The sequence below is a fragment of the Larus michahellis genome, chromosome 3 (assembly GCF_964199755.1).
Source record: "Larus michahellis chromosome 3, bLarMic1.1, whole genome shotgun sequence".
In the NCBI taxonomy this organism is placed as follows: domain Eukaryota; kingdom Metazoa; phylum Chordata; class Aves; order Charadriiformes; family Laridae; genus Larus; species Larus michahellis.
This window is the reverse complement of record NC_133898.1, coordinates 75,157,176-75,173,358: the sequence shown is the minus strand read 5'-3', so window position 1 is coordinate 75,173,358 and position 16,183 is coordinate 75,157,176. Positions and strand designations below refer to the sequence as shown.

At 40.7% G+C, this 16,183-nt stretch overlaps 1 long non-coding RNA gene across 3 annotated transcripts in view; it reads left to right on the top strand.

Annotated features, from left to right (window-relative positions):
• The window catches only part of LOC141741032 (uncharacterized), a 28,492-nt gene extending 13,046 nt beyond the window's left edge, over window positions 1–15,446 (top strand). For 2 of the 3 annotated variants that reach the window (XR_012586247.1, XR_012586248.1), the window contains 3 exons: window positions 10,166–10,262; window positions 12,162–12,237; window positions 13,721–15,446. This is a non-coding gene — a long non-coding RNA (uncharacterized LOC141741032). Of the gene's footprint in view, window positions 1–9,946; window positions 10,034–10,165; window positions 10,263–12,161; window positions 12,238–13,720 lie in introns of all 3 variants that reach the window. The other variant, XR_012586249.1, reaches the window with a different exon arrangement.
• Window positions 15,447–16,183: the final 737 nt, after the last annotated feature.

Here is a 16,183-nt window from a genome sequence, read left to right as displayed (position 1 = left end):
GTTTTTACCAGCCAGCTTTTGCAGGTCTCTTAAAAGGTAATTCATGATCCACATGCTTGTGACACTGGTTGAAAACAACTGGTCTCAAACTCCCATAAAATTTCTCATGTTTCTTTTTTTTTTTTTTTTCTTTTTCCTGTGTGCTTAGCCAGTAACTGCTCTACCACAAACCCCAAGGACTTACAGCTCTTCTCTAGAGTAACCAGTGGTGTTCAGCACATACTTGCTGTGTCATGGCTGGAGCTACACTCAGTCTACACTTGAATTCGTAGCTTATAGGTAGATGATACAATGAGCTTAGTAGTTAGTTAATATAGACTCAGTACTACTCAGCCCTTCCTAAGGGAATTCTTTCTCTACACCCTTAGAGATTTTTCATTTTCCTCTGAGCTCTAACTCTTGCTAGTTTTTTAGCTTGGTGATAAACATCATTAATTTTGTGGTTTTAAAACAACACTGATAATGGAGATTTTACAGGGTATTTGTTTTTCTTATTACCAATGTGAGATGTAAATAATTTTGTATGAAAGCAGTAAGGAATGTATACAACTGAAAAGTATGGAGTAACTTCTGGGGCCTTGCTGTAAGAGTGCTCTTGCACCCCTAGTGCAGTTGTTGGGTAGTCTTACTGTTTTGAGGTTTTCTAAAGTTAAAGAAAAAAAATAAAAAAGCTTAACCCTATCAGTTTTAATGTGTTCTGATGTGTATTTTTCAGGGTCAGATATCTGATTGAAAAAAGCATATTCTTCATGGCACTCTGAAATTATGCCTTACATGACAGTAATTCTTACTACTTACATATGGTCATTCTAAATTGCTGTTCTTGAGAATATGGTTGGTTTTAAGCTTTCAAGTTAATATCATGCAGTGCTAAAATGGCATTTGTTCAGTCTTGAGACAGAGAACCTCAAAGTGGTAGAAAAATATCTAAGTAGTCACACTATACTGTTAGCACACTAATCTCAATACGTGGAAATTGAGGAGTTAGCTTTTCTTATTAGACTCATTTGAAAAATATTAATTTCCTGAAAGATATACTACATTAAGTATTGCTACGCTACTTAACGCTTTATCTGAAATATTGAGAAAGAACGTCCCTATTTAATTTATTACACAAGGAATTACCCAAGTTAAGTTTAGGTTATTCGAAGAACGTGAACTTAAAAATGTGTAAAGTAGCAGGAGAAAGGAAGAGCATTACATGGGGCAGGAGTGTATTTTGGGAAGGGTTAGCAGGCATTCCATGTGTTTGAATGTGGGAAAGGAGGAATGAGATTGCTCGTAAAGGTGTACTGCCCTCTTTCCCTGTCTGGCCTACTCTAGTTATGAATTAAGAAAAAGAAATGGAACTTCTAAAAGCTCTATTTAGATACAAGGGGGCTGGGACCAGTCCCTTATGTTGATGGGAACAAGGGTGAGAAAGGGAGCCTTTTTCTGTCTCTGTGGAGACTTCTTCCTTACAGCCTGCTGATTCTCAGGGTATTATTCCTTTTCACTTGGCAGGTTATGAGTTGAAAAGTGAGTCTTGGAGTTTTTTGGTTTTTTGGATTTTCTGTTTGTGTTGGAAGTGGAGTTAAAGCAGAAGCAGGCAGTGGTGAGGGCAAAGTGTTCAGTGGATGTCAGTTATTGTGGTCCAACAGTTGCTCTGAATGAGTCATGAGACACGCATGTATTTTAGTTATTCTCACTGAATGTGAATGGAGTTCTGCCATGGGCAAAAGGAAAGGCTTCACAATGGCAGCTTGTGCTCAGTATTGGTCTGAGGTGGGAATGTTGCTTTTGTTTCAGCTCCCTTTCTGATAAGAGTGCAAACATCAATCTTAGTGCAACTCCTGTGTTGCATTAAGAACAAATGTTCTAGTTACAGTTTTCAAAAGGGAATTTAAGGAGTATTCGGCATATGGGTATACCAGAATGAACATATATTGTGGACTCTGAAACTTCCATCTGAGATGATAATGAAATATATCTTCTGGAACTAAACAAAGACTTGTGAAGTCATTGTTTGCTGCTTTGAATCAACTGTAGTTCTTTCAGACAGTTCAGTAGTACTTGAGACCCGTCAGGTAAAATCTAACAAACTTGAACGATGCATCTTTTGGTTTAAATGTGCCTTTCTAGAATATGCTTAAGAGTGTTTTCATAGAATTATAGAATTGTTAGGGTTGGAAGGGACCTTAAAGATCGTCTAGTTCCAACCCCCCTGCCCTGGGCAGGGACACCTCCCACTAGATCAGGCTGCTCAAAGCCCCATCCAGCCTGGCCTTGAACACTTCCAGGGATGGGGCTTCCACCACCTCTCTGGGCAACCTGTTCCAGTGTCTCACCACCCTCATGGTGAAGAACTTGTCCTTAATGTCCAGTCTGAATCGACCCATCTCTAGTTTTAATCCATTCCTCTAGTCCTACCATTACCCGACATCCTAAAAAGTCTCTCACCAGCTTTCTTGTAGGCCCCCTTATGGTACTGGTAGGTCACTATAAGGTCTCCCCGGAGCATTCTTTTCTCCAGACTGAACAACCCCAACTCTCTCAGTCTGTCCTCATAGGAGAGGTGCTCCAGCGCTCTGATCATCCTCGTGGCCCTTCTCTGGACATGTTCCAGCACGTCCATATCTTTCTTGTAGTAGGGGTTCCAGAATTGGACGCAGTACTCCAGGTGGGGTCTCATGAGAGTGGAGTAGAGGGGGAGAATCACCTCCCTCGACCCGCTGGCCACGCTTCTCCTGATGCAGCCCAGGATATGATTGGCTTTCTGGGCTGCTAGTGCACACTGACAGCTCACGTTGAGCCTCTCGTCCACCAGCACCCCCAAGTCCTTTTCTTCAGGGCTGCTCTCAAGCCAGTCGCTGCCCAGCCTATATCAGTGCTTGGCATTGCCCCGACCCAGATGGAGGACCTTGCACTTGGTCTTGTTGAACTTCATGAGGTTGGCATGGGCCCACCTCTCCAGCCTGTCATGGTCCCTCTGGATGGCATCCCTTCCCACCAGCGTGTCGGCCACCTCACACAGCTTGGTGTCGTCAGCAAACTTGCTGAGAGTGCTCTCTATGCCACTGTCTATGTCACTGATGAAGATGTTAAACAAGACCGGTCCCAGTACTGATACTTGAGGGACTCCACTTGGACATGGACCCATTGACAGCCACTCTTTGGGTGCGGCCGTCAAGCCAGTTCTTTATCCACTGAATTGTCAGTCCATCAAACACATATTTTATCAGCTTGGAGACCAGGATGTCATGCGGGACAGTGTCAAAGGCTTTTCTCAGGTCCAGGTAAATGATGTCAGTTGCTCTCCCCTTGTCTATTGATGTTGTGACCTTCTCATAGAAGGCCACCGGGTTTGTCAGGCATGATTTGCCCTTGCTGAAGCCGTGTTGATTGTACCCAATCACCTCTTCATTATTCTTCTGCCTTAGCAGTGCCTCCAGGAAGATCTGCTCCATAATCTTACCAGGCATAGAGGTGAGACTGACTGGCCTATAGTTCCCTGGTTCATCCTTCATTCCCTTTTTGAAAATGGGGATTATGTTTCCTCTCTTCCAGTCAGTGGGGACCTCACCAGACTGCCATGACTTTTGGAATATAATAGAGAGCAGTTTAGCAACCTCATCCACCAGTTCCTTCAGTACCCGTGGGTGTATCCCATAGGGTCCCATGGACTTGATCACTTTCAGGTTCATCAGATGATCATGAACCTGATCTTCACTTACAATGGGCAGTTCTTTCCAACCCCTGCCATTACCTTCTGTGACTCTGGGAGTGTGGCTGGAGCCCTTGCCAGTGAAGACTGAGGAAAAGATGTTGTTGAGGACCTCGGCCTTCTCCATATCACTTGTCACCAGTTCTCCCGTTTCCTTTCTGAGGGGGCCCACATCTTCCCTAGTCGTGTTCTTACCGTTAATATACCTATAGAAATTTTTGCTGTTTGAATCCTTGGCTTCTATTTTTGCTGATGTCAGGTTACCTCACAGGCTCAACTGCAGAACGGTAATTTCCTGAAGCATTTTAATATAGAATTAAGTCTATTGCATTTCCTTCCACGTTTTCTGATGGGCTGGAGTTACAGCTGTTGAGCAGATGTTTCTTGTTTTGATTCCATGCTTTAACTACTTTGCTACAAAGCAGAAGACCAAATAAGTCCATAGGAAGACCTCTGTTGTGCTTTGACACCAAGAGAACAGAACAAAAACTTAAGAAAATGTAGTGATTTGCCATCTGTACACTCCTGTAGTTGGAGCTCGTTACCCTAACAGTATGAGTGAGCACTTCAACAAGGCTGAGACTGAGAAGTTTGCTGCCAGTCCTGAAGAATTCAGACTGTAACTAACTGATTTTACATCTCTGCTGCTGGGTATGTGAAGCTACCACCATTTTATAAACCAAGTGAAAATTAGATTAAGATTTGCACAAGGCTGTGGTGTCATTAAATTATGAGATTTTTCACGCAGTTCCATGCGACAGTCAATAGACATTGTCTATTGTGTGGCAGTTTGAAGTGTTTGTTTTGCTTAAAAGATTTAACTCTCCTGAGTCTCCTTAGGCTTCTTCCCAGTTGCAAGATCATTAACTGATGCATTCTAATAAATAAACCAGTCCTGGTTGCTATCTTCAGTTGAAAGTTATGGAAAAAATTGCTTGTTTATTGACTATCCACTATGCTTTCACACAGAGGCACCCATGTTGTGGCTTCCAAAAATGCTGAAAACAAACATTACTTGAGTTGAAATTACGTGGCTTTATGATAACAAATAAGTTTACTTAGAAGAAAATACTTTGCTTTAGTAAAAGCCTTCTCCCTTTTTTACTGCTGTGCTCATACAGCTTGAGAGAGAATGTGCATTTGCGCAGCAGAACTAACACAGAGGTTAAAAAAGAACGTACTCCATGGAAAGATACCCCAACTGAGGTGTAAGACAAGTCAGTTTCAGAGAGTCATTGGCTGTGTACAAACCAAAATTTGCTTCACCCCTTGCATTTCAACTCTTGTCTGGCACGGTTAGTAACTTTGTTAACAAGGAAAACTCTTTAACTGGGCATATGTTACCCTAAGGTTTGTGTAAAATGAAAGAAAGAAAATTGTTAGATAAAACTCGTGTTTATTTTATGCAATGAAGCATGTGGCTGACTTAAGTCACCTTAGTTTTTTTTAGCAGGTCTGAACTTTTGCTGTCATTAGCTTTTATTGGAACGCTTCTAAATAACGCTATTTGCTGCTGCACAGCATATGGTGTGTTAATGCTTTCTTTTTATTTTTAGTATGCCAGAACTATGTGTTCCTCCCTACAGCATGAGCTGGCTTTCCTTGTTCACATTCCTTGCAGTCCATCTGCCTATAAATGTTTTTACAGTACATCGAATGATGACGCTAAGATACTGATGTGTTAAGTCACTAACAATAAAAATAAAACATAAAATTTTGTGTATTTGGCCTGAACACATTCTACTACCACCCCACAATCAAGTAGCCTCTGGTTTTTAACTAAAATCTTATTTGGGAGCTTTTAATCTAAAATCAGTGTTTGTCATATTTGTTGAGAGCATCTTTGGGAATAAATCTGAAATTTTCTCATGTAGAATGCCTAGTGTCTTGTGGAGAGGAAAGATCAAAAGATTACTTGTGATTAGGGCAGATGGTGTAAAAAAAGTTCTCTCAGACTTGGAGAGAAACTGAGTGTTTTTTCCAAGTCATTGTGAAATGAAGGAACCTAAAAGAGGATACATGCCTGTTAGACACAATTCAGCTAAGTAAGTTATATTTTCTGAGATGTGTGTGATTTTCATTGTATAATCCTCATCCAAAACATTTTTGGATGTTGTGGTATAAAACACTGTATATTTGCAAAGCAGCAGAGATTGCCACCTCTTCTTGCTTTAAGTCAGCAGTTATTGATCTAAAAATACTAACAACTTACAGTTGCCTGTAGTTCCCAAATTGCATCTTTAACAGTGGGCTCCTCGGGATTATTGAGCGTACTTTGGGAGTAATGCTTGCTCTGCCGGAGCCTTGAACTTAAACTGCTGTTCAGCAAGAGTCCCAGATCTTGTGATCCCACAGTGGAAAAAGGGAAAACAGGTGGTAGGGCTAGATATAATGGTTCTTTCCATTTTTACCAGTGCTCTGTCAGCTTGCCTTAGGAGGCTTACTCTTTAGAAAAGAGATAAAATAGTAAACAGAACTGGCCAGGCATATACAATGCGTGTCAGCGTCTAAGTCCTGTCATCTGTGGTACAAATCCTTGGATTTAAGATCGGTCCTCTACTCGTTTACACAGCAACAAATAATTTTATTCTTTTTTTAGAAAAAAAAATTAAAATCTTTTGTTGTCAGTATATGGCATGCTTCATTCAGTAACAGTAGTTAAATTAGTGTTGTCTGTCACGCCTATGTGTAACTTTAAAAAAATATCTTAAGTAAACAGTTGATTCATAGCAATATCTCTGTATTCTTTACCAGTTCCAGATCAGTATCTAAGTAGTAGAGCAGCATACACCCGCGGTCTTGTATGTAGCAATACTTTTGTATTTAGTATCAGCATTTTCTAACACAGTTCTTTTCCCCCACCACCACCCCAGGGTAGAGAAGGTTTTTAGGTAAGAATCCTGTCCTGTGTTTGAGTCGGTTTAGACAGCTTTGTACTAGTAAATGGGCATACTGTTCTCATCAACAGCTGCTGCGGGATGAGCAGAAACCACCATATCACTGGCACAAACCTAGATTACATCAAGAAAGAAGAAATAGGCAGAACTGATGCTGCTTCGTCTGAGTCAGCAAGACAGATACTAAGTCAGAACCCTTCAGCACTCAAATAAGCATTGTATCCAGGTTTAGATCTTCTTTGTCAGAATGCTTGGGAAAGCAAGTCTTAAATACTTGTGCATAACATGCCACTTCTGGTATGTCAGTATGCAAAATTTGGTGAGTTAACCAAACATTTTTTTGTAAAAGCATGTCCGTCTACCCTCCTTAATATTAATTTCCTCTATGATGTAGCCTTTTCTTCAAACCGTCGTGCTAGTAAGTATAGCAGTGTCTAGCTTACGTGAGTTATCTCAAAAGGGTATTTAAAGGGTTAGGTGCTGACTGAAGTCCCACTGATTCTATACTTGAGGTAGCAGGGTGACTCAAAATGCCTTTGTCAGATGTCTTTAACCTCTCCAGCTGTCCTGTCAGTGAGGATGAGTCAGAAGCTGCAGTCCTACAACTAACACTAAATCTGGAAGGCTCAACTGTTAGCGTAAGTGATTTGGCAGCTTGGGGCAGGATGTGGACTGGTGCATTACTGAGGTGACTACTGCCTTTCCAGAGTGCTGCCACATCTTTTGGAGAAGAGAGGAAAGTCTCTTGGTCCTTTGTTTTATTCTATGCCAACAGCGAAAACAGTATTTTCCTGGAGAACTGAGCTGACTGTGGGCTGATAGTAAAAATAGTGTTCATGGGAACTTCTCAGGCTGGTTGTATGGTGAGCATGTTGTTCGCTTTCTGTGCAGAAAAAGTAAGTCTGGTATTTGGGGGAAGCTGCTAAACTTGCAGCACATGCGTGATGCAGGAGGTGACTGGTCTGCAGTCCCCCTGCTCCTGAAAGTAAGTAGGTGGCTGGGCCAGTCAGAAAGGTCTCCATTAAGACTTGGGCATCCCTACTGTTTAGTAGAGAGATATATGGCGTATGTGCAGACTGAGTTCACGTGTTCAGTCCTGATGTATCCACACCTGTGTCACCCGACACTAAGGGGACAGACGGGTTCCTTTTAGGGATCCCAAACAGAATGATGATGGCACTAAGCTGTAGTAATAATTAAAACTTTATTTTCTTAACTGGATATTATGATTGGTATAGCACAGAATTTATGATTAGAATGGTGCAGGATTCCTAAAGGAGATTCAATATAGTACGATTTATAAATAGCGTAAACCAAACAATTTATATAGGATTTATAATACGACTTAATTTATGATTTCTAATCACCTGGATCCTCTGCAGCATGGGTCAAATCTTAGGACATGGTTTGGTGTACAATATAACAATCATAATCTCGACTTGAAAAATCATAAAAGAATACAAGTCGTTCCCTCAATCCTGGGAGGAAGCAGGCGACAGTGGAGGTGTCCCTGGTCACGGGGGGTTGCCTGTGCAGCAGCAGTTTGGGTCCAAGTTCCCACTAAAGACTTGTAACTGCTTGATTTTACAGACAGCGCTCTGTGCGCTGTTACACTTTCCTCAGGCTCATCAACCCAGCTGGCCATGTGCCTGGGACCTTCAAGGCCAACAGAGAAGGGAGTAATCGTCCTGGTGCCCAGGAACCTTGAGGCCGGTAGGGAGGGGAAGAAGAAGTCGGTTTGGTGTGTCTACTTGGTTCGTAGCCCCCTTCATACTTCAGGGGCTGCTAATGAGGGAAAGGGAACAAATATGTGACCTATTCACTGCCTGCCTGCCTTAAAAAATGGCATTAGTTATGCTAACCACATTACCAGGGGTCAGGAGTAGGGGGTTTTGGTAGCGCTGTCCTATGGATGTTAAGCAGAAACACCCCCTCCTCACAATGAGGATTCACAGAAGGTCATCCTGTGCAAACCATAGTTTAGAGCCCGTAAGTCAGATTTGTGGCCTTCCCTGCCTTTGAGCCTTTGAAAGGAAAGCTCTGCGCTTTGTGGTCACCTGGCAACTATGTACACACTACAAGAGAGAGTGATTGTTTTCAAGTTACATCATCATGATTTAACTATAGTTACAAAGTGCAATTTCCAGGTTCTAAAATTGTTGGCTTTTTTTCATTTTTTCCAGCAAAACTCCACAGATCTAACAGCAAGTTTTTGTAAACTTTAAATGAAATATCAACAGACTTGTAATTTTAGCTCTGTAGGCATAGAGAAATGGGGTGTTTTTTCTGTATTTTGTTGATGGTTACCCTGGCTGCATGTTTGAGTACATTTGTGTTTTGCTTTTGCTTTTAGTATAGCGTTAAAACTATTACACAAACAAAGCTTTCATTTTACTTCCACAATATCTCCTGCAGGCTTCAATAGAAATTGAGGCATACAGGAAATAAGATTTAGTCTTCGCTTTATAACGCCATTTTAATTGTCCTCTTAAAAATATAGCTTTTATAGCAGTAATCACAAAATTTTCAACTGTTTTTGAAGATGATATTATTTTTTTTTTTAGCCCAGTTGGACTTGGAGTACTCTGCTGCATGGTTGTGAAAAGAAACCAGTCAGTATAATAAAGATCCTAAGCCTGAGATCTTCTTCAGGCGGGGACAGACTAAAGCAAACTGCAATAAAAATGTTCAAGCTCACTAACGAGGAAAGAGTATCTTGACAAACCAAGATTTTGAAAAGTTAGGGAAACTGGCAAACTAAAGGGGCAGAAAATCTTTTAAGTGTAAAGGCTTGCTAAGGGGACAGTTTATGGGATTGGATGAATCTCTTAAAAATTAATCTTTCTTCTGGCCTCAGAACAGATGTAACTTACCTGGAAATGGTAGGGGAAGCATGTGAGAAAGTGAGAGTAAGGCAGCACACCAGTGATATTTTTAAGCTGGGCAAGGGTATGACTATGGGAAGTATCCCTGATTTTTTTCCACAACTTAAGGTATTTTCTAAAACTAGTGGAAGAGTTGTCATGTGCTCGGATTTAATTCCTATGTTTTTTTTCCAGCAGTGAAAACAAACTTGAAGAAAACTGGTTTAAAAGTATGGTTTTTCCATGGCTGAAATTATGCATTGTGTTATCACAGCTTACACTCAGGTTTTCCTTCTCTTTCTGGAATATATCCATCCAATACAGATTGGGTGCTCAGACATCAGAATAGAAGTTGTGAAAATCAAGAACATCTAGTAAGAAAAAATACTGTATTCTTTTACCTGCTGTTTGTTTACATAAAGAGATTTCTTATAACCCAAGGCCATATTGTTTCTAATACTTTCTTTTTCTTGTTGACACAGGTTTTGTTTTGGCACGTGTCTGTGTTGATCAGGAAAATACCAAGCACTTGGAATATGCTTTAACCTATGCTTCATCTATGATTTAAAGTATTTGAAAACAGAGTTGTCTTGCTTTTATTATACTTTACCCCTCTTCATAAATCCTTCACTGGGAGGAGAGAATCTCAAGGTATAATATGTCCTAACGCAAGCTTCTTTGCTCTTTACATCCACTCCTAGACCGTTCTTTCAGCTGCGATGATGCAACTGCTTTTGCATCTGAATTACCTGGATTAAAGAACCGGTTTAGAAACTTACTCTCCCCCAGGTGTTTAAGGTATTTTTTTTGTGTGTGTGTGGTTTTTTTTTTTTTAATCTAATTTGTCTTAATCTAATAGTTACTGCAGTAGGAATAGTTATTGCAGGAGGTAACACAGCAGGGAGGGAGTGGAAAGGATTGAATAACATGGCATTGTAGGCGGAGGGTAGGGAGCGAAAAATGTTATCAAACCAGAGCATTTTATGTCCTGATGTTGCTTGCAGTGTTCTCTCTGTTTTTGAAGGAGCAGCACCTAGCTGAAGAGGAGAGCAGTTTTTGAACAGTATCATGGGGAAGAGGCTTTGTTTCTTGGCGGGGGGAGGGATTATTATGTTTATGGGGCTTCTTTAGTAATATAACTAGTAAATCTGCAAGTGGAACGTCGTAGTGGTCCTCTGTGTGTGTGACTAACTTGGTAAAAGAAGAATTTAGTATACAGCTTTAGAGTACAGATTCTGTTTCATAATCACAGAATGGCAGGGGTTGGAAGGGACCTTCGGAAATCATCTAGTCCACCCCCCTGCCAAAGCAGGGTCACCTAGAGCAGGTTGGACAGGAACGCATACAGGTGGGTTTTAAGTATCTCCAGAGAAGGAGACTCCACAATCTCTCTGGGCAGCCTGTTCCAGTGCTCTGCCACCCTCAGGGTAAAGAAGTTTTTCCTTATGTTGAGATGGAATCTCTTGTGTTCCAGTTTGTGCCTGTTGCCCCTTGTCCTGTTGCTGGGCACCACTGAGAAGAGTCTGGCCCCATCCTCTTGACACCCATCCTTGAGATATTTATAAGCATTGATGAGGTCCCCTCTCAGTCTTGTTTTCTCCAGGCTAAACAGAGCCAGGTCTCTCAGCCTTTCCGCATGAGAGGTGTTCCATTCCCTTGATCATCTTCGTAGTCCTTCACTGGACTCTCTCCAATAGTTCCCTGTCTTTCTTGAACTGGGGAGCCCAGAACTGGACACGGTACTCCAGATGTGGCCTCACTAGGGTGGAGTAGAGGGGGAGGATGACCTCCCTCTATCTGCTGGCCACGTTCTTTATAATGCACCCCAGGAGACCATTGGCCTTCTTGGCCACAAGGGTGTATTTCTGGGCTCATGGTCAACTTGTTGTCCACCAGGACTCCCAGGTCTCTCTCTGTAGAGCTGCTTTCACAGCCTTCTGGTGTGTCAGCCACCCCTCCCAATAATGACAATAGTACTTGTCACTAATACAGAGCACCATAGCCTGAGACTTGTTCCTCAGCACTGAGTGACAGACCTTAATGATGAGTAGGGAAATTAAAGAAATATTAATTTGTTATTTGTAATGTCCCTAAAGGAGGTGACTTTGGGGATGTGATTGTAGCTCTTACGTAGAGGAGAGAAGAGGAGGAAGTGATACGTTGCTGAGGCTACTGTAGAGTTTCAGGATAAGGCACCAAGCATGTGCAAACCACAGACAGAATCTGCCAGAACGGTGAAGTCCAGATGCTCTGTCTGTATTTAGTTCTTACATCTGCAAAATACAGAAGACTACCAGTTGTGGGTTTGTCCTTTTCTTTGTTTTTGTTTTTTTGACATATGCTCTCAGCATAACAGCCAATTTGTGTGGGGAAGAACAAGCAGCCTGGCAAGGAAAAAAACATTGGTGCAAATTCAAAAATAGCTTTATTACATTTAACTAACTAAACAAAGGTGATGACAGCTGCAATTGCAGTTGCAGCATAGATTGCATTTCAGTCACCAGCTGTCCAGTGAACTGTGGTGTGTAGCTGCTACAGCAGTAGTTTTAAGCAAACTGGGAAGGAAATAGCAGAATCCTGTGAAAACTACAGCAAGTCATTACCTTGCGTAGTATCTCACAATACAAGAAAACTAGTAATTTCAGTCACATTTTTGGTAATCAAGTAATTTATTTTTTCCTTTAAAAAAACTTACAGGAATCTGAAAAAGCAATGAACAACAGGGGATTAGACACAGACATGGAAGATTACAGTTCCACCTGTTCAGATTCAGGTAAATTAGACTGAGGTTAACCAGTTTGCTGTGTTCTGTTTTCAGTCTGAGGTTTTTCCAGTTTTAAACATCCTGAAGAGATTGTTAAATGGCCATTAGCATGGAGAGAGATATGACATGACAGACTGCACAACCACAGAGCAGGTGTTTTTTGTCCATTCAAATCATATCTCTGAATGGCCTTAAGAAGCAGACTAATCTAATATAATTTATTCTTGAAAATAAACTTAATTTTAAAACTTAATAAGAACACCATTAATTTTACATGTCAAATACATGGTTAAAGTTGCTTATGGGTACTTTGTGAAGAATTTCTACTGTGCTTTGTGCTTTTGATAAGAGTAAACCGATGCAAGGGATGTTCTTCGAAGCTCTGGAATTGAGCTGGCAGAACAGTTATGTTAAGGAGGTCCTAAAGTGAAATAGCATGAAATGGAGGCCTTTGAATAACTAAATCATGTAGTATGTGCTTGCTAAACTAGCTTCAGGTTAGATAAAATCTGCTTTTCATGCCTTACTTGGTTTGATTTATGAGCCCTTCATTGCTATAATGTTCATAACATCTATGTTATGAAATCCTACTTGAAGAAATGAAATCTTGAGAAAACTGTGCTAACATTTTGTGGTATCTGCTTTTCATTTTGTAATAAAACAGTGTTGAGTTTGGATAACCAATAAGCACATATGCTTAGGGGTTTTTTACCATAGGAACTATTTTTCCACAATTACCAACACATGACCACAGCAAACTGCTCTAAAACTTTGGTAAAGTTTTCTGCCAGCCGTGCTGCCTATGAAGCCTCTTTCCTTTTTTCCCCATATCTACCATTCTTCCAAAAGCTTCAATAAAAAGATTAACTTTGCAGAAAACCCCTAAAATCAGATAATCTGGCCTGAATTGGAACTCATTCTAAGCATGTTAAGAAATGGGTTTAGACTTGGGTATGTTTTTGGTCCCCTTTTTAAAGGGGTGTGCAAGGGGGGTCGTGTACGGCTTCAAGCATTTTAAGACTGGAATTCTTTAAAGACACTGACTGCATTTAATTGAATGCTATCTTAGCTTGTTTGAAATACACCTTTTGCAAGTTTATAACTCTTTTCCTCATAGTACGAGAAAATAGTCTTTTAAGATACACTGAGCATTTTGATGGAGTATAGAGGATCTTGTCTAATTAGGAAAAGCCTAAATCACATATTCCTCATACATAAGCAAATAAGAAATGGATACCATTTCTGTGCCATTTCCATAGCAAGCTATCTCGAAGGGTTAGTAGTAAATATGAACGTAGGTCTGAATTTTCCTTTCAAGAAAAAAAGCCATTGGTCATGAATGGAAGTGAGTTTCACTTACCATAGCTTAATTTTAGATATACTGTGGGCAACATTTATCATAATTTAATTTTAAAACTTACTGCCAGTCTTTATTGTATCATTGTCTATTAGATATCCGGTGTGCTGACTGTGCCATCTGCTTTTCCTGCAGGGCATGTGGAGAAAAGAAGGACAATTAATCACTTCGCTATTAAAAAAACTGAACAGTACTTCAATCAGATGCACAAGGACAGCAAAAAGCTAACTGAAAGGATATTGGCTTTGGAAGAACAGTCTCTTCAGAAGCTCTCTTGCCTACTCTAGCCAGTTTCATCATGAACATAGAAATCTCCAAGGCTGTCCGAGGTTCAAGGAGGATTAATTTAAAGCTAGGTCTCTTAGGGCCACTTCTAATTCAAGCAGCTCCTAACATGTGCAGAGCTGGGACTCCTAGAAGCACTTCCAGTTATTTAAATGGCGTAATACCTTTTTTCGAGGTGGAAGACTTGCATCGAATTTGGCTGTGAAGTGCCATGCACAGTATTTGATATTACAGACATTCCAGGAAGGTTTACTTGTGGCCTTCTGTGTTTGTTCCAAGGGAAACATACATGCAAGCCCAGTGACTGATTTGTCTTTTGCTTTCACGGGGATCAAGATAGACAAATCAATAAAGACAACTGGATCTGAAACATAAATTATAGCATGTAACTCTCAGAGTTACAGGATGATTGTGTCATTCTTTACTACCTTATTGTTGCCAGAACCTTCAAATGTCGTGCATTTTAGTCGGGACAAATAGTGGTCACAGAAAAAGGAGAGTATCACCTTGAAATCTGTCACCCTAACTTTGGCTCCCTTGTGATTTTCAGTTGCTTGTTTTGCATCATGCTGCTTGTCTTAAGGAAAATCTATAGAGTGGTATTCTTTGGGGAGTTGTTGTAGGCTTTACTCAGGGTCTGATGTAACAGGAATTCACACAGGTTGCACTTCAGGCATAGCAGCAGCCCGTAAGGAAAGCGCGGCTGTTGACCCTTGCTGTAGATCCCACTATAGTGGAAGAAAATAGAAAGTGAGAGAAGGTAGGTGAAGTTCATATCAGAAAAGTATTTTTACATGAGGGCTGTTTTGTGACCTCTATTTGTAAGTATGCCGTAGAATAAAGAATTGCCATCCCAAATTATTTTTCTTAGACCACATCAAAGCTGGACTATCAGTGGCCAAAGCTCCTTTAAGAGAATATCGGACTGCTGTGCGGTTTGCTTGATGATCTAGCATGAGCGAAAAAGACCAGTAGCGGTTGTGATTCCAAGCATATGCGATGTCAAAATAAACAGGTAGTGATGTGAACAGATACCTAGCTTTATTCCCTTGGCTTCCTGCACAGATTTGAGGTGCGGCTGCTGCTGTAGCCTCTCTATGATAAAGCTGTAAGAAAGGGTGTTGGAAATGAGATGTTCCCTGTTGGCAGCACTCTTAGTCCCCGAGCACTAGGTCTTAGTTGGAACTCCTGCATGGGCAGGGGGGGACGACTGTGGGCACTGGTCAGGGGGGACGAGGCAGGGGAGGAACAGTATCTGATGGGGCTCGAGGGGTTAGTTGAGGGGTATGGGAAGAGATCTGTTCATTCTGAATTCCCAACATCTCACAATACCCAAAAAGTTTTACATTGTTAAGTTTTTGTGGTGAGGAGAGGGCAAGACCTGTATTGTGAAAGATTTAAATAGCTTGACCTGTCTCAAACTGATAGTTACCAGATTTCTGCGAGCTGAATGGAGGAAACTTTACTGCATAGGGGAAAAAGATGATTGATAGCACTGCTCATGAAGATACTGGGAAGTCAAACAGCTCCGGGTTAAAGACTGGTGAGTTCTACAATTGCTGACTTGTAAAATAACATTAATGGGAAGCTTCATGAACATGGGCAAGCAATTACCTTGTGCTCAGACATTGTAAGATAATAAAAAACTAATTGAAGGGTTACTTGAGTTGTACATAGCTAACACTTTATGCTAAGTATTAAATTAATAACTTCCAATTATTAAGCCTTAAGGCTTCAGAAGAAATTTTTTTTCCTAAAAAGAGGTTTAGCAAGAAAGCTTAAAAGAATTCCTTCAACTGTAAGATGTTGGAAATCAAGTTATACAATGGTCTTTCTCACCAAGACGATGTTCAAGCTACTAGCGAAATGCAAAAAACTAAGTGCATGGTTCCACTTCTGGCTGAGCAAAAGTTATCAATATAACATTTTACCTTTTGAAATAATTGAACATTTACAAGCACAATTTGAAATATTGCCCAACAATTCTGCAAGTCAACTTCTATTTTCAAATGTATGTTGTAAGTAACAAATGTAAGATGGAGGGCAATACTGCGTCCAGATTAAATCACAACCATATTCGCTCTGCTTATCTAGCATTTGTAGCTAGATAAATGGAACGTGCTAGGAGCTTGCTGCACGTATGACAAGATCAAAAGTTACTTGGACAATTACTGTATACTTGTGCTTAAATTTAAAAGGCATTCTTTTAAGTCTTATCATTCCAAATGCTGACTCTGACAAGCTAAGCCATAAACTTAGTAACTGTGACTTCTCCTCTCAGGAATGGTCTAGTGAGTATCAGTCAACGAGTTT